Source organism: Cheilinus undulatus, linkage group 4 (genome assembly GCF_018320785.1).
Source record: "Cheilinus undulatus linkage group 4, ASM1832078v1, whole genome shotgun sequence".
NCBI lineage: Eukaryota > Metazoa > Chordata > Actinopteri > Labriformes > Labridae > Cheilinus > Cheilinus undulatus.
Genome location: NC_054868.1, coordinates 31,152,137 through 31,167,318, shown reverse-complemented (window position 1 = coordinate 31,167,318; position 15,182 = coordinate 31,152,137). Strand labels below are relative to the sequence as shown.

Genomic DNA, 15,182 nt, shown 5'->3' with positions numbered 1-15,182 from the left:
CAATGCCTGCCCATGCCGCCGGGTCTGGCGTGGATGCTGCTAAAGCGTAAGTTTTATTAGAACTTTATGGCATTTCTTTATTAAAAGACGAACAAAGAACAGTGGTGAGTTGTTTTCTTTTCAGAAACGACAAAAGTCGTGTACTGACATGTCTACAGTCGCCATGGTTCGCGTTATGGAGTTCTTTATGGAGTTTACTCCCCGGTAGCTGCTATGTCACGTGTTTTGTTGCTCTGATTGGCCCGTAAAGATGTGACAGATAGAACATTCATCCAATCACCCTCCGAGTTTTTTTTCAAAGGCTCTACCCTTTCCCAAATGCTGTGTATGAGAGGTTTCCCAGATGGATGTGTGAAACAAATCCATCTGGCGTGTCAGGTTATACTGATTGTGCAGTAACTTCGAAACTTAAATTGAGTGACTGTGAGAGTCCTTGAAATGGACACGATATAGCTATCATCTCCAGTTGCAGTGGTGGGAACAGGTAGGCCTTAGAACGTTGCAGAGCAGTCGATCGCAGGCAGGCAAGAGTTTGAATTCATCTTGTTGCGGAGTACAGACTGAGCTGGGCCAAAGCACTCCACTAGGTTTATTTATTTGACTGTATATTATCATTTTACAACATGATAGGAGAAAAACTGTTAAAAAAAAATGTCACAACCAGCCTGGTTTGTGTAGCACCCAACTCACTGCACTGTACCTGTGGAGGCTACAGTCCCCCAAGCAAGCAGACCAGGTTCTATGGCTCTATTTTCCTGTCATTTCCCACTTCCTCTCCCAATTTTCTATATCAATCTACTGTCAGATCGAAATAAAAAGCAAAGGCCAAACACAAGTCTTTAAAACACAACTCTTTGACACTGGATTTTGCAATAAATTGTGATTGTGGGTATTTTCTGAAGAAAGGTCTCTACAAGATTGGAGACACACTTTGTAACATTTCTCAAAGTTCTTTCGCTTTTTTTTTTTTAAAATAAAACAGCAAAACTTTGAAGGCAAAGGAAGCTCCAAATGTCACTGACATAAAGGTAAGGCAACATTTTTTAAATGGAAGTGTCTCTGCCTCTTCCGCTCTCTGACACACACAGACTGTACGTGTCTTCACTGATGTGGCTTGTTGTTAGTTTGTGCTGTTCTGTGGTTTAATCACTCATCATGCTGTGTGTTTACCATGAGGATGTTTAACTGTATTAATGGAAAGAAGGTCTTGCCGGGTTATGTTCAAACAGAAGAATGGATCTCAACAAAAAAGGATATGACTATTACTGCATTACAAAATGCCCTGCAGTGCAATACTGTTTTTTGAATATTGCAGAAACTCCTTGTGTTAGCATCAATGTTTATCCTTCTTTGAATAAAACTACTATTGGATTTTCTCTTGATGAGTTTTCTGATTGCCCAAGTTCACATGCAAATGATGTTCTTGATGGAAGAGTTCCCTTTACACTCAGTGTAAGTATGTGTAAGACAAGTATAGGCCTGAGTTGTCTGTCTGTGTGTGCAGGATTACTGCGTCTCTGTGTCTGTGTGTGTCAAACAGGTTTGGAGAGGAATGCAGGACTGGTGTAATCCGGTCTCGGTTCATTTTCGCTATTGTCATGAAGTCAAAGCCTGCAGGTCTGTGTGCTGCAGGGCCTCATAGCTCAGTGACAATTACACACATCATCTCACACAACATGCACAAATTAAACACATAAAACTCTGGGGCCTAAGCTAGAATGCAACCACAACAAACAAACAAAGTGCTGCATTGAAACTCCATCTTTCAACAACTCTTCACTGAAATTATGCACTCAGATATCGCATTAAAATAACTGAGTGATGATGATTCAATACCTGCTAGAAAAGCCTGGTAATGCTGACCCTTGAGGTTATGTTTGAATATAAGCTTTACGAGTGTCCAGTCACCATGAAAAGGCCAACTGAGAAGACACAACGTTTAGCTTTCATCCTCCCTTATTATCACAACAGACAACATACCAAATGCCACGTCATCCTGATAGAAACCAGAGCCTGGAGATGGTTAACATCTATGGCATGTTTATCCTAAATATGCTGAAAAATTAATTCATATCATATTAAATCATTTTCCTTTATAAAAAATGGGTGTAATGATGCTCTGACTTAAATGAGCAAAATTTCTTTCATAGTGTGGCAATGTAAACATTAACAGAGCTTATTTCAGCTGTGTGATGCTTTTAATTCAGTTTGCTCAATGTCATCAGGGCTGAGCTTTCTTTCTTCTTAAATGCAAGCCTGCACTTGCAATAATTAGAATGTAAATTCAGCTCTCTCTTTTATTCAAATAATGAATATTTTCCATCTTTTGCCTTGAAGAAATCCTAACCGCTGCCTTCCCTGTCTTTTGTTGCAGATATTACATCATTTTGCAACTCTTGGGTAATTTCTGACAGTATTTCATTCTTTTCCAACAGACCCCATGACCTCTTCATATTCCTATTTTCAAGTTTTTACAAAATAATTGGTAGGCAACTGGATTGAAGTCAATTATTCAGCTTTGCCCTCTTCTGTTTAAAAGGGCTTTATTTGCCCTCTCACTAAAACTTTGCCCTTTTAAATAGTTATGCTCTTGTTATTTGGCAACAGCCCTGACTGTAATTTCTGATTTTATTATGGTTTCAGATATCTGTGTAACAATGTGGCCTTTCCTCTTCAAAATCAAATTGTTTCAATTATGTTGTGTCCAGGACAAAAAGTTCTTTAGACCCACATGAAGCATTAACACTTGTTACACAATCAAGAAAGTTTGACAAACTTTAACAAATTAATGTCTGACTAAATGTTAGAAAAAAGCTAGACTTTCACAAACTGTGTACAAAGTCTACAGTAAAATGTCCTGCAGCTCTCTTACTGTGTGATGGGAGGTGAAAAAACACTCTGATAAAGTGTAACTAGTAAGTCTGTCACACAGACAAGCTTTTCACTTCTTTTTTTTTGTGCTTAACATAAAATATTTGCAAAGGCATCAGACACCAAAAACACCAAGTCTTGTCTTCTATACTTGAACATTCTCTGGGGTTGTTAAACTGTTTCCAACATCTGAAATTATCCTGATATTTGCTTTGCAAATATCTAGCAAAAAAAGCCATGTGTATAAAGGGAAATGGTCTTGAGATGTTAGAGCTGCAACAAAGACTTGGTAAATAAACCATCATGGCTGAACCTCTGCAGGCTGCTAAAGGTGGATGCTTCGGTTTACTGGGACATGATCATTTGTTTCCTAGGTTTCAGTCAACATCCATAAACTCATGCAGGAAACTAAAGCTGCACTTTCTTTGACACGGACTGGTAAATCATTTTTGCTGTCTACAAGTAGCAGCGTCTGTTGAAGAAGCCAGAAGAGACCTGCAGTTCCTTGAGTGTCTACTTGAGGCTCAAAATGCCAAGAAACCTTTGTAACACTTAATTTGAAGAAGACAGACATGATACTGTCAAAATCATGACATGACCTATGAAGGAGGCCTTATCAATACTATGAATGTTGTCATGAAGTGTCATTTGGTCAATTATGTCACCTTTAATGCAATAAATAAAGAGCATACCCACTTCTACACACACTACACAACTGGACACCCCAAATCAAGAGAGGAATTTTTCAGTTTGCCTTGCACTCTGTTTGATTGTTCTGCAGCCTTTTTCCTGGAGAGCAGGATAAGTAAAAAGTGATCTTACCCAACTCTGTCTCATTGTTTTCAGTCTTTATGCTAGGCCAAGACAGCTGTCTACAGCCTTATCTTACTGCAAAGAAAAGCAAGAGGATCAAACAATGATTTTCAGTTTGAATGCATGTTAACAAGTCAGGGCTTTCAGACTGCCTGCATGTGCGCCGCGTCTCGCACGGCTGATACGCCCGGCTCAGGTGCGGAGGGTTGAGAGATTCGAAGTCTTGCCTATTTTTTCCGCGCACCACGTGTGGCTGTGGACCCTATCAGACAGGAAAATGATAAATGGAGAGCCATATTTACGTCGTTGAGGCAAATATGCACATAGAATATGTTTACAATGTGTTTCTCGATAACCCTGACGAAGGCCACAAGCTTAAATGTGCCTGTTTTATAAAGTTGTTCCCTAAAGAGCAACTATTAGTGAAGCTTTATGTCCCCACACTGATTGAATATGTCACAGGAAAGATAAACACCTATGAATGCTTTTCTGGTCTGTGCTTGCTTGAGCACACATGATGTATGTTGCTTTTATTACAGACATACTAGGAGAGGAAAGATATGTTTTACTACGGTGCTGGGTTCAACATTTAACAACTGGGTGACGTTTGGCTTTTAAACTGGCTGCTCTCAAGTCTCATGAACAGACTGACTCAGCAGCTGTTTGTCCCACATCACGCTAACTGTGCTAATGGGAGCATCAGTGAGACTACAACACGACACATGCATTAAACCATTGATGAAAGTGTTGCAAAAATTTACTCTGTTGCAGAAATTTAACTAGTGACACTATTGATACCAGTTCACTGCCCACCACTAGTTCAGATATTTCAAATGTGTCAATAAAACCAAGGGACAATGTTACTTAGACTACGTCCATGTTTTATACAGTCTACGGTTGCCACCACTGGACAAAACATTGCAACAAAAATAGGACACCTAACATTTTACAGGCTACAGATACAAGAAAAACCTATCTGGGAGGCTAGTTTTCAGCTATAGGGATAAAAACAGTCTCCATCACAGGTATACAAATGTCAGCTAAACAGATGGGACACAGATGCACACTGGCTTTAGGTGTAATAATGCATTCATGCTGTTTCTTCCAAAGTGCAGTTTTTTTTAACAGACTGATCCCTAATCGTCTAACAACGCCTCCTATTATCGTGGCAAGGCTTCCAAATATGCTCTACAGCTCCTCCCCAGGATACTGCCTTTAAAGTGTGATTGACAAATTCATTAATTAGACAGTCTGACTTCAGAGAAAAACAACTTGTATTGATGAAGCTGCAGTGTTAAGAGGAGCAATACGACTTGGAATATTCCATTTAAATGAAAGAAGCATGCCTGTGAGCAGCAAAAGAAACTGTTAAGACATTCCCAGCCTCCTCAGATGATGAAAAGGATGTTTATTCTGCATGTGAATCTCTGCCAAGACTCAGAACAAAAAAACACAGCTACCAGAAGCACACAAACAAAAACAGGCTCAGTAAATTAGTTCAGCACAGTGTGGGATGTAGATCCATCGTGACATTTTGAGAAATTTAGCAACAGGTGATTTTCTTTCAATCTGGCAGTGAAGAGACTGTTTCTTACCATTTAAGTGACTATTAAACATCATCACACATTAGCTACAGCTTTTGAAGGACGTGTAACATTAGACAGATTTCTGGCATTGCTTAATCATGACAACACCTCCATCTTTTCCTCTCTCACACCGAAGAGATACACACACAAATACATGGCAATGCATTTGCTATTCACTGCTGGTTTGCTGTGCTTAATCAATTTGGTTAAGCCAAAGCATATCTCATTTCTAATGTTCAATCATGCTTTGCCAAAATTCAAATGACTTATTACTCTAACGTTAACCAGTTATTTGTTTCCTGAAGGGTTCAGCAGTGGGGTTCCTATGCTGCATAATACCTTCAAGTTGGGCAAACCAGAAAGACAGCTGAGAACACACAACCACATCTGTTTTTATGTGGCATTTAGTATGTCATCATCTTTACTTTATTTGCCACATAAATGAAACACCAAACATTGAGGAGAACAGACAGACTGACTTTCTGGTTTTCTAATCAAGTGTAAGTCAGCTAGGTAAAAGCTCAGTTGCACTTGAATGGAACATCTCTATCATCTTAATCGTACCCCCAGGAAAGTGTGAATTTTGAAGCTAAACATGCCCACATTAATGGACAAGACTTTGTTTTACCTTCTGCGTCATAGTAGCTATAATAGCTAACAGCTAAATCTTTTTTTAATGACTCTCACTTCTTTATCACTTTTGTTATCTAATAACTGTTAAAGAGGCCTTAATTTTTGTCGTGAGGCTTCTTTATTCAGTGTTTCTTCTCATTTAATCATTCGGTTAGTTTGTTTTGGAAAGAAGGAGTCCTCCAGTTTGATTTGGCTCCCATTAAAAAATGCTCAGAAATGACAAAAGACAGAGCAATGCTAAACCTAATGAGAAGAGTGTCTTCAAACAACTAGAGCTAGGACTGCTGTCCCTCCAGATGTGTTGTTTTCCAGTTTCATTAAAATGCTGATGTTTTTTTAGCATGGAACTTGTTTATTTAGGTTGGTTGTGATAAAGGACAAGTTTTTCTTTTCATCTTTCGTGGATGGTACATTACAGCTATTGTAGATGCAGTGATGTTGCAGAAAAAGTTATCTCAACTTAGGCTTATAAATTGCACTATCTGACTGTCAAATTTACTGGTATCAGAAAAACTATGAAAGTGACAGGAGTTTTTGTGCCTTTACACCTGCGATAGCAAGGGCTGGAGGCAGTTTGATTTGGGTTGTTCCTTCTTCCATCCAGGCCACTCATGTGACTATGATTTCTCATGAATGTTCAGAGGGACTTTCTTCAAACTTTATACAAATATCCACTCTGAACAGATTCCATTTTGGAGGTCAAAGATCTGTAGCTGTATAAAATCAAGCATCTAGCCATGCAGTCTTTATTTGCAAACATGTATGATATATAAAATGGGTCATTGTGAAAAACTCAGAGACTTCAAGTGTGGTACTGTGGTGGATGCTGCTTTTGCAATAAGACGGTTCATGAAATTTTATCCCTGCTGGATACTCCACAGTCAACTGTAAGAGATATTATTGGACAGTGGAAGTGTTTAGGAACAACAGCAACTCATCTACAAAGGGAATGACCACCTAAAATCACAGAGTAGGGTCAATGATTGCTAAGGTGCTTAAAAGTGGCCAACACTCTGCTGATCCCACAGCTGAAGAGTTCTGAGCTTCCACTGGCATTAAAGTACGCACAAAAACTGTGCAGTGGGAGCTTCACAGAATGTTTCCATGGCTGAGCAGCTACAAGACTCACATCGAGCACACCAACACTGAACTGTGGAGCAGTGTGCTCTGTGGAGTGATGAATCACTGGCAGTCAGATGGGTGAATCTGGATTTGGCAGATGCCTGGGGAATGTTACCTGTCTGACTGCATTGTGCCAACTGTAAAGTTTGGAGGAGAAGTGATATTGGTATGACGCCGTTTTCCCAGGTTTGGGCTAGACTCCTTATCTCTGGTCTTTACTGGGAATGACAATCTTAATGCCTCATCATGTCAAGACATTGTGGACAATGCTCTGCTTCCAATTTTGTGGCAGCAGTTTGGGGAAGGCTCTTTACTATTCCAACAGGACTGTGCCCCAGTGCACAAAGCAAGGATTACAATGACATGGTTTGATGAGTTTGTTGTGGAAGAACTTAACTGGCCCACACAGAGCCGTGACCTCAACCCCGCAACTTTGGGATGCACTGGAATGGAGATTCTTAGCCAGGCCTTCTCATCCAACATGAATGGGCACAAATTCCCATAGAAACACTCCAAAATCTTGTGGAAAGTCTTCCAATAAGAGTGGAGGCTGTTACAGGTACAAAAAGGGGCCAACTCCATATTAAAGTACATGTATTTAAATACAATGTCATCACAGACCCCTTTGGTGAAATGGTCAGATGGCAGAATACTGTTGTCCATAAAGCATGTCCACTCTGACTCAAGAATGAACATTTCGCAGTAGTGTGACCGTCTAACTGATCTCAAATCTTGTGAATACATTATTTCAAAAGTGCACTCACAAATTTAGAATAAACCCACACTTCAAGGGTTAAACTTGTAGGTTTACGGCCACTACAACCTTATATTGAGGTTGCAGCAGCCTTGTACCACACAGTAGCTTTTAAGGTAAATTAGATATCTACCAATTACACAACCACAAAATCTACCTCAGACCTTCTTGTTGACCAATCATTGTATTTTACAGCCCAGCAAATGGATACCTCAGCTAACCACCAGGTGGAAGTTCTAGTCAACTATTATCATCATCATAAAAAAAGCATTTCAATTGAAGAAAACTAATATTTAACAATAAGGTTAACCTTTGCGACAGGGATGCCCAGTATTATCAGTATTATGTTGGTATCAGCAGATATGAAAATTTCTGCTTAAGAAGTGAATAAGAAGTTTTATATCTGAACTACATGTAAATATCAGTATCAATATCATAATTTCCTAAAATTAATTGTAAAAATTGACATACCAGATATTTGTAAAGTCTAATATTGTGCATCCCTACTTCAAAAATACCACTTTCTTGTTGTGGAGCTACTTTGCATTGGATTGAATTGGGTGTATGCGTACAGTATGCTTGTGCAGGTAACAGCTTCTTAATTTTCACTGCTATCTTGGTCTACAGCAGACTTAAAAAAAAATTAGGACAAAGATGTTGATTGCAGGGACATTAAGAAGCTGAAATATTATCCTGTCAGAGTCAGCTCAGATGTTTTTTGGAAGTTATCTTCTCAGACCATTACCTTCACAACCACAACACATTACTTAACAGTCTAATCTGTGTCTGCCTGACTAATACATTGTTGTTGGTGTCAAAAGAAGGGCATGTGTACACTGCACAACAGACATTAAGTACACTGAAGATGGTAAATGTTTTTCTATCCTCCTCCCTCTTTGAAACCCTGTCTGTCTGAATTTCGGAGGCTTTCAGTCAGCGGATTGTTGCAATTAGAAGGAATACCACACGCACATACACAAGCAGAATGATTAAAAGAGCACTGTTTGAAAAACTCCTTTTGTTGCAAACAAAGACACAAGGGCAGGAGGACAAACACAGGCTGAAGCTACTGAAAATCACAGTTCTGGCTTGAATGTAGGGGTGTGGCTGGCATCTAAGGTATGTTAGGACTGACAGGGAGACATAGTGCAGAAACATGCTGCAGGTCATATAGTTACTGGGGAGCAATTTTTGCCTCTGTGTCCCAACTAGGGCTGAATGATTTGCAAAAATAGCCTAATTGCGATTTTTTCCCAAATATTGCGATTACAGTTTAATATGTAACTCATTTTGATTAAGAAAAACATACATAAAAAGACAAAAAGGAGGATTTTTGGAACCCTTTTGGAACCCTTTTTGTGACACTTGAATGTTTGCATAATGTGCATAAAATCTCTACCACTGCAAAAAAAAAAAAAAAGATTTATTAAACTGCTATTTTGACACATTTCAAGTTAAAGAAACATTGCAACTTCTGAGAGTTGAAAACTGTGATTCTAATTTGCAATTAATTGCCAAGCCCTAGTCCTAACTTCAGTCATTTAATTTGATAATGCAGTAAACACACTTTATAATACAGAGCAAACTATAACTGTCTTAGATTAACCTTGACACTCCACCCATTTTACACATAAGGAGAATCAGGCTGAAGACCTTTTCTTGGTGTGAGAGAGTAATCTTGGGTGGTATAGTGATGTCATTAAAGGGACAGTTCTTTTTTTCCTCAATGGAGAGGAGGAAGAAGAGGATGATTGACCCATGGCAGCAGCGGCAGCAGAGGAGTTGAAAAATATTTTTCCAAGATGCTGTTGAAGGTGATGCATTTCAATTTGATTGGATTCACAGTGCTGATGTAACCTGACATGCCAGATGGATGTGTTTCACACATCCATCTGGGAAAGCTTCAATAGGAAACGTTTGAGAAAAGGCAGAGGCTTTGAAAAAAACTCGGAGTGTGATTGGGTGAATGTTCTGTCTGTCACATCTCTACGGACCAATCAGAGCAACAAAACACGTGACGTAGCCGCTATCAAGCTGCGCATGTGCAGCTACTGAGGAATAACGCGAAACATGGAGACTATAGACATGTAAGTACTCGACTTTTGTCATTTTTGAATAATAAACAACTCACTGCTGTTCTTTGTTCTTCTTTTAACGAAGAAATGTCGTCAAGTTCTGATAAAACTGGCGCTTTAGCAGCATCCACGCTAATCTTTTCCTCCATAACTGCACCAGCTCTTGCTGCTGCTTGTTTATGTCACAACTCAGCTGCGCCTTAAAGTACTGCCCCTCATCGCTGATTGGTCCTGTCACTTTCTAACCGGGCCCAAACGGTTCAGATGGAAGCTTTGCAAGGTTAGTGCTGACGTGCCTGATTCTTCTTCTTGTTTTTAATGTGAGACACATTTGCACCACGGGTGAAGTTTTCCACTGAGTTCACAGTCATAACTTTAGGTGTTCCTAAAAGACACATAGCACGTATTCTTCATCAATATGGATTGCCTTAATAGGGTTGACTCTCTGCTTTGTTCTTGAGGAGACCCATATTTTCAGGAGATACTGGCATAGTTCTGTCATATAGAAAAAAGTCACACTTTCAAAAACTGTAGTTAAAATGTATGTATTGTGGACCAATAAAGACACTTTTATATTGTTCAGGTGAACTCTACACAAGTTTAATTAACACTGCTAATTTTTCCGTGTATTTCACTTTATTATAGAGCTGTGACTTTTGCCTAAGCAACCTAGTTGGAGACCTATTTTTTTGTTTATTTTTTTCATAGATTTTATAGATATAGATTTTATAGACCAGTACTTTTATTTCAGTAAATTTTAACCAGAGTAACTGCACTTTTCTTGAGTATGACAGTCTTGTACTTTTCCACCACTGGTTGCATATCAACTGGGGCATCTGTATGAGTTAAAATCAGATCAGTTTTCCTGACTGGACTATAATGAGAGAAAAGTCACTGATGAAATAAGCAAAGAAAAAACAAAGCTAGAGAATATTTCCCTGTGCCCATAACAAAAGGTTACATACTGTCTATCCCACTAAAAAATATGATGTATTACTTACACTGTAATTCTTTTGAATAAATAAGATCCTGTTACTGGAAGAAAAATAACCTCCTGTGTGGTCAGGGTCTTACTAATCTGTTGTTTCCAGATGAACCATCTTTGCTCACCTGGTGACGTCTGAGTCTAATCTTCTGCAAAGCCATAATAACAGCCTGAAGCATGTGTGTGCAATGTGAACACCAGCAGAGCAGTGGCTTCATGGCATAAAGAGAGGGTACCTAGTATTGTGAAACTATAATATTTACGGGCAATCATCAAGAGCTTCACGGCCAAGGTGCTCAGTTAAAATGTGGAAATGTAAAGTCACAATGGAGGCTGTTTCTGAAGATGGTGATAAATAAACCAGAGCAAAAAAAAAAAAAAAAAGTTGAACAAAGAAGAAGAAACCAGTATCACTTACACTGAGAACAGAGACATTTTGCTGTGGGTAAAAAGTCAATGAGAAATTTCCCTCCTGGTGAAAACTCATCCATCACCCAGTTCTCCAAGCAAAGAATTTGTGGATTTCATCACTCTGAGCTTCTCTTTTGTCTCCTCCCCTTAATCTTTCAGTTTTTAATCTCCCTTTACATTGTTGTCAGTGTCTGACTCTCCTGAAATAAGATTTGTAAAGATAAGACTTCCGCTGATTGGTGGTGCTGACGACCATACAGTTTCTCCTTTATCTGTATTTAATTGCTATCTTGCTAACTCTACCCCCTTCTCAAACATTTGATTAGATTTTGTAGATTCATATTAAAACCAAACTGCTTTGAAAGTGATTAACACATCAACTGGGGCTTTATGCTATATTTTGTTTGCATAAAAAAAAGGAAAAATCAACTGAACAGCAATCAGATCACAAAAAGAGAAAAGTGAATCTATCTCTGTGCAAAATGCAAGAGAGGTTCAGTCACACATGAAATAGTTTATTTAAATGTTGCACAAAAGAGATAAGACCTAAACGAGGTACACTGTATTCAAGGTAAGGTATGTTTCACAACAACAAATCGATATGAAAGATAACATTTCCTCCACTCAAAGCATGACGACGTACACTTTTGGCTTTGTTGTAATTCAATTTGCTGTTCTGTGTTTGCTTACTTAAAATAAACTGAGAGCACCAGCACCGAATTTGCAAAAATTTCCCTCATGCTTTTGGCTGAGCTGCATGTGTGAATGCGCAGGCAAGATTTCTTGCCCTCAAATTTTTTTTAGAAATTCTTAAGAGTGTATGTATGAAAAGGGCTTCTGATTGGAAGTTACACAGTCTGATATAAGAAAAAATTGTATATGGTAAAATGATCATCCAATGACCACATAAACAGCAGGGCCTTGCAAACAAAGAGTCAAGTCAGCTAGTACTCAGGTTGGAAGGGAAAAGTGGCATTAGAACATCTCTGCTTGAAGTGCTTTAAAGTATTAGCATCTAACCCTGAGACTATATTTAAAAATAAATGTCATCCATGTTTCATAGCCTGAGTAAAGTGTTTAAAGATGAATGAGTGGAGGAGACTGATCTCTCTGACTAATCTCACAAGACAGCAGTGAGATTTAAGAGCTATTACGATGAAAAAGTACCCAGAACTAAAGACAAGCAAAATCAACTCTACATTTGTGGTGTCAAACTGATGAAAATGGGACAGAAGCAAGACAGAGCGACCACAGTGGCATACTGACATTCAACTGAGGTTTTAGAGTATGTTTCTGAAAAAAAGCAAACCATGCAAGGCTGCGTCATCACATCAACTGAGGTCTAGCTTTCATTCATCCTCTCAATGTTATAGCACAGGAAAACTTCTCAGAGGGTGCCACCAGCTTAGGTTTATTTCATACTTTTTCTAGGACAGTGATTGCCCTATTAAGAGTGTCATAAAACAGCAGTGTTGATCTGTAATCAGCTCTCTTCTTCGGCTGCTGTGACATTCATTTCACTACGTCCTGTGCACTGATCTTTTATGTGGAGCTTCTCTTTGAAACCTCGTCCATAAGTACGCTTGTTAACAAACCCTAAAGAAAGTTATTCTTTCCTTAGAGTCAAACAAGGCAGAGGGGGGTAAAACCCCCCGGATATGGCCTCAAGGCTCTCAGTTCTTTAGCTTGACAGAAGAAGAGCAACGTCAGGCGCTCCTGCAGGGATTTCTGCTTGTAAATCAGTATGCTTAGCTGCATGCTAAGCAGCATTTGTTTGATGGGTTGCAGGGCAGAGATGGGCTTGTTTCAATGAAGCTTAGGCACACATTCACATTGGTATGTTTAAAGTGATGACACAACCAAGTGTTACACAGCGGAGTCATTCATATGAGAGGAAATGTGTGGTTAATCTGATGTATACAGAGCTTGAAATGTTCACTGTGTGTTTTGAGATGTGTCTTATAGGTGCAGCTGCAACAGCAGCAAAGAAAGTGTCAAAAGATAGCACTGCTATCTAAACCACTGCACCATAAAAAGTTGTAGATGTCCTGCAGGCTCACGCTTTGGACTCAATTAGGCTACTCATAAAACTCTGCTGAGAAAAAAAAGCACGTGCAATAAAAAAAAGCAATAGCCAGTATTTATGTAGAAAGAAATGTAAAACACATATTCTGCAGAAACACTACTGCACATTTAAATCTACAATACCTATGACACAATATGCCCTGTCAAGTGACAAGTGCGCACAGTTAATCTTTCTTAGAGTACCAAAAATACACCAAAAATATGTAAATATCAGTCTGAATAGTTAATTAAGGAGTCAGTGGTGTTGGGGTACAATTTAGTTTGACTTCTGAACAGACAAGTTATCGTTCAAAGGGTTTTTCCAGTCATTGTTTGACTATTTGGTGAGTAATGCTTAACAGGGGTCAGACCAGTCAACAGCTGCTAGGACTGTCCTTTAGCAGGGCTCATTTCCACAACTTGGCCCGGTTTCAAAAGTTGTCACCGCCCCAAATAACTCCTTACTTTGTTCAAATTCTGAATGAAAATTGTCAAAATGTCTGTAACTTACCTGTTAAACGGTGTCCACTTGGCTGTTTTATGTCCCACTGAACCGAAAATGAAAAATGACCCCCAGAAAAAAAAGGTGTCGAAACTGAAAACACGACAAATATGAAAGCACACACCCGCCTTTAGCTCAAGAAATTACTATTGCAAAAAAAGAGTAAACTGCGACGAAAACTTCCTCGCGCAGATGAACACCTGAGTAGCCTCCTCTCCTAGCTGAGCTCTCAACCGCCCCACTCGGCGCATGAACGACACGTTGCTAAGTTTATCAAACGTACACAGCTCTTTCAGTAAGTTCCTGAGACAAAGTCACCAAACTAGGGAAAAACGACGCAAACTCGAGGCTAAAAGTCGCGCTCACCGCCGCTCTTCGTGTCTGAACCCGTCTGTGAGGGGGAAAGAGTCGGTGTGTCCGGTGGTTACCTGACTCCAGTCATTACGGTGAGGCCAGCCCTCCAGACAGCAGCACAGCAGCAGCAGCCTCATGTTTCCTGTTGTTGTCGCACTGAAAGACTGCAGAGCATATAAACTGTTTTTTTCAGATGCTATATGCTTTCAGCCTTCATCTATAGACCAACATAACATGCCAGCTGCTGAGTTTAAGGATGATGAAAAGAAAAAAATGTTAGCTAACTGTAATGTTAATTTGAGCAAGTAAACCTAGCTTAAAACAAGCGAGGTATACTTGCATTTTCTTCTCACTATTTGGCTATAACCATGATAAATCTGCTCTTGCTCAAGGTTTATTTGTGTTTTATTATGAGCTTCCATTTAAACATATATTAAGTGCAGTTTTATGATAAACTGAATCTCGTGTCTAAGAGGAATTAGTTACCTCAGTCCTAGCTTAAAACAAGCAAGGTTTTCAATATCATCCTTTCTCTTTAGTTTGCTGTCAACGCAATTGTTGTAATCTTTAAGGATCTCGTGCAAGCGTTTTTTGTCTTTAATTATTTTCCATTTATAAACAAAAATATAATAATCATTATTGTTTTCAAGTAAATCTTTTTTTCTCATAGAAATCTAGGAGTTAGTTTAAAACAGGCTAGGTTTAATAGCACTTTATTGTCTTTATTGTGTTGTCAACATGATTATTCTGCTCTTTAAATTTATTAGGCCAGCCTTTCTTAAGGCGGCCTGAAAGTGCCATACAAAGTTACAAGTCTGAAATACTCACGAACTACTTGCAAAAATACTTACAAACTACTTCACAAAGTTTGATACAAAAAATAAGTATAAAACACTTTTACAAAGGTTGAAACTATTATACAAATCTGATACAAAATGACAAAGTCTGAAAAACTTTTACAAACTTGAAACACATCTACAATTTCTGATACAAATCACAAAGTCTTAAACAC

At 38.9% G+C, this 15,182-nt stretch overlaps 1 protein-coding gene across 2 annotated transcripts in view; it reads right to left on the bottom strand.

The window, feature by feature from the left end:
• The window catches only part of palm3 (paralemmin 3), a 71,409-nt gene extending 57,101 nt beyond the window's left edge, over positions 1-14,308 (bottom strand). Inside the window, exon 1 of one of the 2 annotated variants that reach the window (XM_041786222.1) lies at positions 14,245-14,308. The gene's annotated coding sequence lies outside the window, so the exon portion shown is untranslated. Of the gene's footprint in view, positions 1-13,825 lie in introns of both variants that reach the window. The other variant, XM_041786221.1, reaches the window with a different exon arrangement.
• Between the last annotated feature and the right edge of the window lie 874 nt (positions 14,309-15,182).